The sequence below is a fragment of the Psammomys obesus genome, unplaced genomic scaffold (assembly GCF_907164565.1).
Source record: "Psammomys obesus unplaced genomic scaffold, mPsaObe1.curated_primary_1811, whole genome shotgun sequence".
Taxonomy (NCBI): Eukaryota; Metazoa; Chordata; class Mammalia; order Rodentia; family Muridae; genus Psammomys; species Psammomys obesus.
The window spans coordinates 13,088,265-13,099,758 of record NW_026596046.1 but is presented as its reverse complement, the minus strand read 5'-3'; the positions used below and the strand labels follow the sequence as shown (position 1 = coordinate 13,099,758).

The 11,494-nt window shown below is 41.8% G+C and overlaps 1 pseudogene; it reads left to right on the top strand.

Moving 5' to 3' along the window:
* Positions 1–1,009: 1,009 nt before the first annotated feature.
* LOC129688414 (YEATS domain-containing protein 4-like) lies at positions 1,010–3,318 on the top strand (annotated as a pseudogene).
* Positions 3,319–11,494: the final 8,176 nt, after the last annotated feature.

Genomic DNA, 11,494 nt, shown 5'->3' with positions numbered 1-11,494 from the left:
CATCTGTTACATATGTGTGGGAGGCCTAGGTCCATCACATGCATGCTCTTTGGTGGGTGGTTAAGATTCTGTGAGTTTCTGTGGGCCTGGTTTAGTTGATTCTGTAGGCTTTCTTGTGGTATCATTGACCTTTCTAGCTCTTTCAATCCTTCTTCCCCCTCTTCCATAGAATTCTTCAAGCTCAGTCTAATTTTTGGCTGTGGGTCTCTGTATCTGTTTCCATCAGCTGCTGGCTGAAGCCTCTCAGAAGATAGTTATGCTGGGCTCCTGTCTGCAAATATAGCAGAATATCATTAGTAGTGACAGGGATTGGTTCTCTCTCATGGGATGAGTTTTCAGTTTGGGCCAGTCATTGGCTGGCCTTTCCATCAACCTCTGTTCATATTTTTTTCCCTGTGCCTCTTATGGGCAGGACAAATTTTGCGTCAAAGGTTTTGTGGCTGGGTTGCTGTCCCTCTCCCTCCATTGGAAGTCTTGCCTGGTTACAGAAGGTAGCCATTTCGGGTTTCATATCCCCTGTTCCTAGGAGTCTTAGATAGGGCGACCCTGGGAGTTTCCCTTGTCCTAGGTTTCTGGATTGGCCCAGAACTACCCTTCCCGCTGATTTCAATTTTCTTCCCCAGTTTCTCTGTCTCAGTCCTCCTCACACTTGATCCCTCCTATTCCCCTCCCCCCCTCTCCCACTCAGTTCTATCTACCTCCACTTTCTATTCTATTTCCCCTTCTGAGTGAGATTTAAGGAACCTCCCTTGGGCCCTCCTTTTTACTTAGCTTCTTTGGGTCTGTGGATTGTATGGTTATCTTGTACTTTATAACTAAATATTCACTTAAAAGTGAGTAAAGCAAGCAGTTTTAACAAAAGCCAGTAACATGCAGATAGCTGGGGCATCTTGACCCAGAGTTTCTAGAACATGGTTGGGTGCTTTCCCAAAGGACTTTTCAGGGTGTGCTTGAGGGATGGAGGGGTTGGGGTGATGCAGAAACCAAAGATGGCTTCAGCTGAGACAAGATGGAGAACCTTTGCCCTGTTACACGCCTGGAAGAATGGCTGACTCCTACCACTACAGGAGTGGAGGAGGTGGCCTATGAGATGCACTGCAAGTCGAGATAACTCGCCTTCCCCTAGCCTGAACTCCCTGGTCCTAGAGAGGCTGGCTGCTGAGGGGAACCCAGACCCAGCTGCCCTGAGCTCTTTCCCTGGAGGTAACCAGTGCTCTTTTCCTTGAACAATAGGATCAAGAAAGTAGCAGAATTTGGGAATCTGGGCCTGACTCTGGCAGGAGAGTGAAAGAGGTTACCATTGTTTATGGTAATGTTGCCTAATATTTTGAAAAGAAAAGAGAAGATGGACACACCCACCAGTGTGCAGTATATAGAAAACCACCTAGAATCTTCACCAACCCTATACCTGAAAGAGGACTAATATCCAATATATATAAAGAACTCAAGAAGTTAAACAGGAACAAATTAAGTAATCCAATTTAAAAAATGGAGTACAGAGCTAAACAGAGAATTCTCAATAGAGGAATGGAAGAGAAACACTTAAAGAAATGTTCAACATCCTTATTCATAAAGGAATTGCAAATCAAAACAACCCTAAGATTTCACCTTACACCCATCAAAATGGCTAAGATCAAAAACTCAAGAGACAACACATGCTGGAGAGGTTGTGGAGAAAGGGGAACCCTCCTCCATTGCTGGTGGGAATGTAAACTTGTACAACCACTCTGGAAAGCAATCTGGCACTTCCTCAGACAATTAAGAATAGCACTTCCTCAAGATCCAGCTATAACACTCCTAGGCATATACCGAAAAGAGGCTCAAGTACACAATAAGGACATTTGCTCAACCATGTTTGTAGCAGTCTTATTTATAATACCCAGAAGCTGGAAACAGTCCAGATGCTCCTCAGTGGAGGAATGGATATAGCAATGTGGGGTACATCTACACAATGAAATATTACTCAGCAATAAAAAACAAGGAAATCATGAAATTTGCAGGTAAATAGTGGGATCTGGAAAAGATTATCCTGAGTGAGCTATCCCAGAAGCAGAAAGACACGCACAGTATATACTCACTCATATAGACATATAATATAGGATAAACCTACTAAAATCTGTACACCTAAAGAAACTAATCAAGAGGGAGGACTCTTGTTAAAATGCTCAATTCCTATCCTGAAAGGCAAAGAGGATGGACATCAGAAGAAGGAGAAAAGAGGGAACAAGTCAGGAGCCTGACACAGAGGACCTCTGAAAGGCTCTGCCCTGCAGACTATCAATGCAGATGCTGAGACTTATGGGCAACCTTTGGGCAGAATGCAGGGAATCTTATGAAAGAAGTGGGAAACAGTAAGATCTGGAGAGGACAGGAGCTCCATAGGGAGAGCAACAGAACCAAAAAATCTGAGCACAGGGGTCTTTCCTGAGACTAATACTCCAACCAAGGACTCTGCATGGAGATAACCTAAGACCCCTGCACAGATGTAGCCCATGGCAGTTCAGTATCCAAGTGGGTTCTATTGTCATAGAAACAGGGATTGTCTCTGACATGAACTGATTGGCCTGCTCTTTAATTACCTCCCCCTGAGGGAGAAGCATCATTATCAGGCCACAGAAGAAGACAATGCAGCCACTCCTGATGAGACCTAATTGATTAAGATCAGAAGGAAGGAAAAGAAGACCTCCCCTATCAGTGGACTTGGGGAGGGGCATGCATGCAGAGGGTGGAGGAAGGGAGGGATTGAGATGGGAGGAGGGAGGGAACCACAGGGGAGATACAAAGTGAATAAAGTATAATTAATAAATAATTTAAAACAAAAAAGAAAACCACCTAGAAATAGTTGAAGTTACATGAAAGCTCTGGCACTCCCTTAAAGAATCATCACTAAGTCTCCATATGCAATTACTGAAACAGGATGGATGAATTTGAAATAATCATCAAAATAGTTTTCCTTGACCCTAATGAAAGCATCATTTACTAATGCTGTTCCAGCCTGACAACAATGCAATGTTGAGGGGGAAAGAAAGCGTTTTCAGAGTTCTATGATGAGATGGTATTTCAAGGCCCAAGAGCAACGATGCAAAATTAACAACACCTTCTTGTCTGCTAACATTAGGAGCCTCTAAGGATGAAACAGAATTTGAAGGACTTGAAGTGAAACTCAGAGAAAAACTGGAAGCTGCCAAAAAAAAAAAAAAAAGCTTTGGAATTGCAGAGATTAAAAATGAGAGATTAAAAGAAAGTCATGAAACAATGAATTATTTTTAAAACAAACTCAGAAAACCTGAAGAAGTTGATCGGAGAAAAGATATATAAACAGTGTGAAGTAAGTTATCTTGAAAACAGGGTAGACTGCGGGAGGAGGGACTTGGTATAGAAGCTGTGATGTTTCTAAGAGGAGCTGGTGTGAATTCCCCGGCCATGGCTTTCTCAGCAGTGAAGTCTTAAGTACACACACTGCTGAAGCAGCCTTTCCTGGAACTACATCTGTGTTCTGAGTTGGTACTATGCAGCAGGCCATGATGGTGAGCACAATTTGAAAAGTTATTTCTTAAGTGGAGTATATGTGTAGTTTATTTTTTCTTTAGGCAGGTGTCAAAATTCTGTTGTAAAGTCCAGCTTGTACTTCTCCAGAAGCTTGAACCATGTGTATTTAATTCTTCAAGTTCTTATCTGCCTTCATTCTACTTCTTCTGGATATAAAGATGAATACACAAAAATTCAATGTTGTATCTTTAGGTTTGTGATAAGAGAATGAAGTCATACTTAAACACCATAAAAAGGAGTGAAATCAAAGGTCAGAATGTCATGAGACCTGATCTCTCAAAATTTGGGAAATTAAAGTAGGAGAGTCAAGAGTTCAAGACCAGCCTGAGTTCCTGGCATATTTAAGACCAGCCTTGAATAGAAGATACCCTGTCTTAAAGAACAGAATGAATAAAATATTCATAAAGAAATTCAAGGAAAGAAATGTAAACTGTATATTTTTGAATACTATAAACACTGCTGACAGAAATTAAGAGGACCTAAAATAAAGAGAAAGGCATTTGATGTCAGTGAATCAGAAGATGTATTGTTGTTCAGGGGGCAATCCGAGTTAAGCTGAGCTATAGATGGACACAACAAAAGCCCTGCTTGTATGTTTGAAGAGATTGACAATATTAGGACAAAGTTCTTTAGAAATTGAAGGAACCTAGAATGGCCAAAGTTATCTTCTCAGCTTCAAAAGATACTACAGAACAGAGTGATGCTAGCCTAGCAACAGGGTAGACATAGACAGATAAATGCAAAAGAGAGGCAAGAAATAAACTCGTGGGCTTCTTGAAGACTGACATATGACAAGGATACCAAGAAGATCTACAGAGAAAAAGGATCTTATCAACAGATATAAAAGTTATCCGTGCCAAAGACTGGAGGTTAGCCCCCAGTCTACTTTAGGTCCATGAATTTAAATGGATCAAAAGTCTAAACATAGAAACTAAACATAATAAAACTTACTTTATATTTATGATTACATTATGTTATACATCTGCGTAAGTGCAGCCGTGTGTGTGTGTCAAGGCTGGTGTGCGTGGGAGTCAGGGGACAACTCTGAAGTGCCCTTTCTCCCTCCACCACAGATTCCAGGTATGGACTCGTGAGGTAAGGGCTTTCACTCATTAGACCATCTCATTGTCCCTAAAAATAATAAAACCTTTAGGGGAAGCACAAAGGTAAAAACATCTATGACCTTGAATTATGCAACATTTTCTTCGATACGATACCAAAAGTACAAATGATAAGGAAAACATAAGTGACACTTCCTCCAACTCGGTGGGTGTTTTTCCTTCAAATAATGAAGGTAAAACACACACCTACACAGAGTGGGAAAGCATTTGCGATCATATTTTTGATAAGTCTTAGATTTTATATATACAGATTTCTTTATACCTTTCATGTTCAGAGGTGTGGGGGTAGGAGGGCTGTGTGATGTGGGTGAGTCCACGTCAGTTTAGGGATGTGGGAACCCATATGTGGAGGTCCATGACTTCCGCTTTGCTTGAGACAGGATCTCTTGAAATACACCATTGCATACCCCAGGGTCGCTAACCTGGAGCTTCAGGGGTACTCTCTGTGCCCGCCTCCCATCCCCGTAGAAGGACTAGCATCAGAGGCTCACGGCCACATTCAGCATTATAGGTGAGTTCTGGAGATCTGAGCTCAGGTCCATGCCGATCGCCCAGCATGTTTCCCACAGAACCATCCCCTCGGGCCATCCCCCAAAAAGGGCAAAGGATTTGAATATATGTGCAAAGGACTTGTGAAAACAGCGCAGATGAGGAAGTCCATGAACCATGAATGGAGCCAGAATTCATACACTGCTGTGGAGATGTAATATTAATGAGTTCACTTCGCAAAGTATGGTGGCACTTTCTTAAAATGTTTAGTATCCAGCCAAACTTACATTATTTACCCAAAAAGGAAATATAGAATCAGATGAGAATTTTAGATGCATGCTCATAGTAGCCCATCACTTGATGAATGGATACAGAAAATATCGCATGGCTTTATGCTTGAAAGCTATACAGTAATAAAAATGAAATATTAATGCAAGATACAAGATGGGTCAATCTTACAGACATTATGCCAAGTGAAAGAAACTAGTGTCAAAAGACCACATACTGTTAATTTTCAGTCACAGGATGTGTCCAGAAAAAGCAGTTCTATAGAAACAGAAAGCAAATTAGTGACTGCCAAGGAAGGAGTGACAGGAGTAGATAATGAGGAATGGCAGCTAATGGGTAAAGAGGTTCTTCCAGTGTGATGGAAATATTCTAAAGTTAGAGTGTGGCCAAAACTGCATAGTTTTATAAATATGTTTTTAAAATCCATGCACTTCTACACTTTAAAATTGTCTGGGATTTTATAGAATGTAAATTATACTCCAACAAAGCTGTTCATATTTTTTTGTAAGATACTATAAAGATCATTTGGCATCTACTAATTAAAGCAGGGTTTTTTTTTTTCTCCTTTCATCTTGTATCTTATTACCACCCCCACCTTTTGGTGAGTCTGCTGCACCTGTTCAATCCCTGCCATCCCATTATTTCCCAATACTGTAATATTTACTCCTGAAGAATACATGTAGGACTCAGAATAGAACCCACGAAGTAGAGTGCTTGTCTGGCATGCACAAAGTCCTAAGTTCCATCCTATCCCTGCATAAAACCAGGCATGGTGGTCCAAGTCTGTAACTCCATCATTTGGGAGCTTCAGGCAGGAGAATTAGGAATCCCAGGTTCGTCTCACCTACATAGCTAATTTAAGGCCAACTCGGTGCTCATGAGACCCTGCCTCAAAACTAACGTCAAATAAACATGTACATTTAAAAATAAAAATCAGTAAAATTTGTCAAATGATGAATAAATGTTCCCTTGTCTTTTAGAACCTGCTGTCCCACTCTCTGTGTGTATTTATTGTCCATGATTTCATAGGGTCCTCTTCAGGTCTCACTGGAGCACTCACAGCCCATTACCTGTGCGGTCCTCTCATAGACAGGGCTGCATCCTACACCATGCTTGCCTTATGGAGCGCTGCATTTGGGAGCTATTTTCATGTTTGCACATATGTACCAATTAAACATCCTGACTGGTGTAGCATCTGTTGATATTTCTGCCGTATTTATATTTATATTTAGGCTGTCTCCCCGCATGTATGGTTTCATTGCATGTTTTACTATGACAAATCATATAAAATAAATAACTCCGAGTAGTGGTTCCTGGGAAATCAGGCGTGAAAAAGTCACATGACTTTGAATGTTGATAAACGTGACCACATTTCCCTACAGAATAATGACTGGATGTGAGCTTGCATCCTCTTGGGATACAAGACCTTGCATATATTTCAGAACCTCTTTTGGGCTAAGCTGAGCCGAACTCTCTTTCAGAGCCCCGCACTGAGCACACCCAGGCTTGCTCGGATTTACACAATGTCCCCCAAACGTGTGGCCGCATCCTCTTAATACAAAGATGATCTCTCAGCTTTGCTGTCTGCAGTTTTCCTTCTTGACAGCCAGGTCTCCAGGAGTTCTGACACAGATACCATCAATGTGCACATAGCCCATTACCACGCTGCTTAAAACAGAGCCACACCGGCTCCCACTCTGACGTTATAGCTCTGGCTGATGGTCCAGCTATCCCTTAGGATTCCTGCCTAACCTTGAGGGAAGTCGCTCCGCTCCTGACCGGCTCCTGTAACTATACCGCCTTAAGCAGCTGGTGCAGATAATGGTAACAGAAGGTGGCCTCAGCCAAGTGGGAGGCTCAGAGTATTTGTGCCACAGGAAGGGGTGGGGAGTGGAAAATAGTAATCGGGTATTTGTGAGTTGGAAGGAAATCACTAAGAATAAAATGCAGTTGCCAGCATCTTTGGCTTCCTTGCAGATGCTCTGATATAGGACGGCTGTGATTTGACTCTGAGACAGGTACAGGTACTCTTTTGGCTCTTTTTTTTTTAAATTAAATTGTATATATTTAAAAGGTGAAGGCAAGCCATTGTTGTCAAACGTGATTTGTAAACCTAAAACAGTGCTCAGAGACGAAGCTTTATTGACTTCCGACATTATTTTCTATTAAGCAAATCAAAAGTTCAGGGCTGGTTGGCATTAAGAGAAATAAATACCAATTTTAATGAGGATAATTTTGGTTTTGATTCATACATGAGGCTTAATGACACCGTATATGTTTCTTAGTGTGTGTTTAAATTTTTTCTCTATGGGCTAAATTAAATTTGCCTTAAAAAAAATTAGAATAGCACTTTGTCCTAGTACTTTGATCTTGAAGTTGGTCTACATGCATTTTGTTTTTTTGCCTTTAGAATGAAAATAAAAAGTACTTGTGGAATAATTAAACTGTGTCCACTGGGATAATTATGACCCCCCCCCACACACACAATGGGACAGAAAATGGGGCTGAGGGATTTGAAGCAGCCCTAAGAATATGATTCTGTGCTACAGAGCTACAAAAATCCTGCCTGATTTGTAAATTTACGTTTCCATGGTAACATGAGAGTATAGTTAAATAATCCTCACTTGTCTAGGACTGAATTCCAGCAACTCTTCCTAAACCTTCATCCTATTCTAATCCCACAGCTGTTGCCATGGAAATGATCAGATAAGATTCAGTCCTGGAGGCAGATGGGCCTGCAGTGGGAGCTAAGTCCTGGCCTACATATTGGTTCCATTTGGTTTTTCTCTCAATCTTTGCTTTGCAGAAAGAAGTCTCCGCACACACGAGAGGTTAATTTAACACGAAGTCATGAAAACCCAGGCTGTGTGATTGGGCATCTGGTGGAAATGAGGAAAAGTCAATTCCAAAACACTGCTGAGGAACGAAAAATCAGTGATGCTTTTATTCTCCTTGGTTCTGGACACTTACAGTAAAAAAACAAACAAACAAAACAATAGCAAAGACTTTTTCATCCAAATTCTAAAGAAAGTAAGTGATGTTCCCCAAGGCCAAGAAGAATGGGTTGCACCAAGCCACACCAACTGGCACTCTGCCTGCAGAGGTGGCAGCATTCCTCATTTTCGTTGAGGAGTACCATTCTTCACGGTCGATGGGCCTTTACTGGGTGCCCCCAGGGTTCTTGCCTGCTGTGTCAGCAATGTCCTCAGAATGAGTGACAGGAGTTTTTCCATGCCTCTGTCAACATCCCTTTATCTTGGGCATTCTTGCACACAGAGGCATGGGAAAATCTGACGTTCAAAATATTGCTTCTAAACTGGATCTACTTGGAGCTGGGCTGGGATTAGGCTGGGAAGAAGCCACACTTTGTCTCTCTCCTTTCAGTGGTGTGATGTCACTTATCATGAGGTCTTTTCAGAGACTTCATTAGTCACAAAGTCCATTTTCCCTTCAGTGAGGCAGATTTCCTGCAAGAGGTGGCCGTGGTTATGTCACAAGAACAAGAGCAACTTAGCAGGGACACACAGAACCCGGAGAAGTGGATTGCCCAGTTGGCAGATCTCTAGCTATGAGTCAGTATGAGAAGTTTCTCCAGAAGAGACTGAGGCTGGGTTTTCAATATCTTTCAGCTCCAGACTCTTATTGTTCTCTCTGGATACCACCCCACGCTGCCATTAATTTAATGAAAGATGGATGAGTCTCAGCCATCCTTTGTTGTTGCTGCTGCTGCTCTTTCCCTGGACAGGACCAGTTTCATTCTTATTAACTATTCCGTTTAGGAAGCTCTGCTCATACATTCTATTTGCTGGCATCATTCTTCACATGATATTGTGTGCTCAATAAATACCTCTTTAATTCTAGCATTGATGGAGAAAGGGGTCCCAAGACCCCTCCCCTATCTCAGAAGCTATTGGCAGTTATTCATTGCTGGAAGAAGAGGAGTCTTTTCTTCAACAATGTAGCCATTGGTAAGATGTCCACAGTCTTATGAATAACCTTACACACCTACAACCACCCTGATTAATAACCTGTTGATTGATTATGTGATTTGAGACTTGATTGTAAAATCCCATGAGTAAGAAACAATCAAATAAAAAATTGTCTTATTCTTATGGCTCCTCTCACCATAGTGACAGTGACAACTTTTAGAACCAGGTTGTAACTCTTTCTCTGGGAAAGTTATTATATTTTAGGTGGCAAATGTTATGATTTTCAATGACATGCTGTATAATTTTATTTTCCCAACTTTTGTAATTTTACTGACACTAGAAGCAGACAAGAATTTCTGAGCCAGGAGTTCACAATTCCTAGGGAGAAAATAGTCACAGATGGGATCTGGCCTTGTGCATAGTCAATCCGATTGGACTCCCAGTCTCCATTCCTGCTCTTCACAATATCTCTAAGATTCACCCTCTCCCAAGTGACCATCATCTTTTCCTTAAGACAATGCCTGTGTGTTACTGTCCCTGGCTTTTTCTTATCCTTGTCCAGTGCTTGAAGCAAAGCAATACTTTACAAATCTCTATCTGATCATGTCACCGTCTTTTACAACTTTTCAAGGACTTGCTTCTGTCCCTGGAATAATGTCCAAATCCTCATCTATGATTCTAAGACCAACCCAGCTCATGCCCAGCGCCAGTGCAGCCCAGGGCTGCCCTGCATTCCTCATGCCCTTGACACACATCCTGGTCTCCAGAATGCACACATTGGAGTGCTTTTGCCTCTTCCCCTTGCTCTAGTCTGATGCTATCCATTCGCCAGCCCCAGCTGCAATGTCTTTTCCCAAGATAAGCCTTTGCTGTGTTCCATACTCACTTCAGTCCCCACTTGTAGGCTCTGCTTGCATGGTTCCTGTGCATTTAGAGGGATTCATCATAACTCTTGCCACATAGAACTCACAGAATGCTTACATTAGTATCTTCTGGAATCTAAATTTTTACATGAACAAAGATCAACTTTATCTTATGCATGGGATAGATGCAACACCTATTGGCAGGCTGGGGATAAATGGTTATTGGAAGGATCACTGATGTTCAGGGTCATATGGGCACAAGAGGTACTTTGGATTCAGTTCAAACATTGAGTGCTTATGTGTGCCATAAATACGTATCAGAGTAACACTAGAATCACACTATAGACATTTTCTAAGTTACAGAAGGTCAAGTATATGTGTCTCAGCTTCCTCCACAATATATCTCACTTGCCACCTTTTCCACTTCACGTCAGCAAGATTTGGAAGATTTAAATATTCTGTCTTTTCAGTCTGGCCCCGTCCTACAGGTGTATTTCTGCAGTAAAGTTGACTCTTGTGTTAAAGATAGCTATTTGCCTTGGATCCTGGACTCTTCCTCCAGGCCCATTACTTAGCTGGTGCTCAGTTGAAGCAAAGATGTTTAGATCAAGAGGTAAGGGGGCTGAGAGCCCAACAGAGGACAGCGGCAGGAGGTGAGCAGCAGTACGTCTCAACAAGGTGTCAGCCAGCTCTCAGGGAACTCTAGAGTTTCTGTGCATTGAAGGAATGGGCTAGCCATTGAACATCCACATTAGCCAGGGTTATTACATGAAGGCTCACCCAGATATAGGTATGCCTTTCAGTGAGGCAGCTCTTCTAATGCGAGGGCAATTCAGGGAGCACTTTAAATGTGAATAATGGACAGGAAACACACAGCTAGAGGACTGAATATCTTTGGGTTGGGGAGAACACTCCAGTACCCACTACACAGTAGGTAAACAGAAGTGAACACAATGCTTTCATTCCTTTTTTCTTTTTAGTTGAAGAGGTTTTGTTTTGTTTTGTTTTGTTTTGTTTTGTTTTGTTTTGGATGGGAGCATATTATTTAATAGTGATGATTTTGCTTACCTCCTCCCTGGACTTCTCCAGTTCAGCTCTGTTAACATAACACAGTGGGCTGTGGGGAAGAGGTAAAGACGCTAGGTGCCTTTTGCTTCACAGAACTCTATTCTCCCTTTTCATCATATTCTGACAGGCAGGTAAAGGCAAGAAGAGATGGTCTGCCCCTTGAAGAATTAAGTGCAGTGATGTGGCC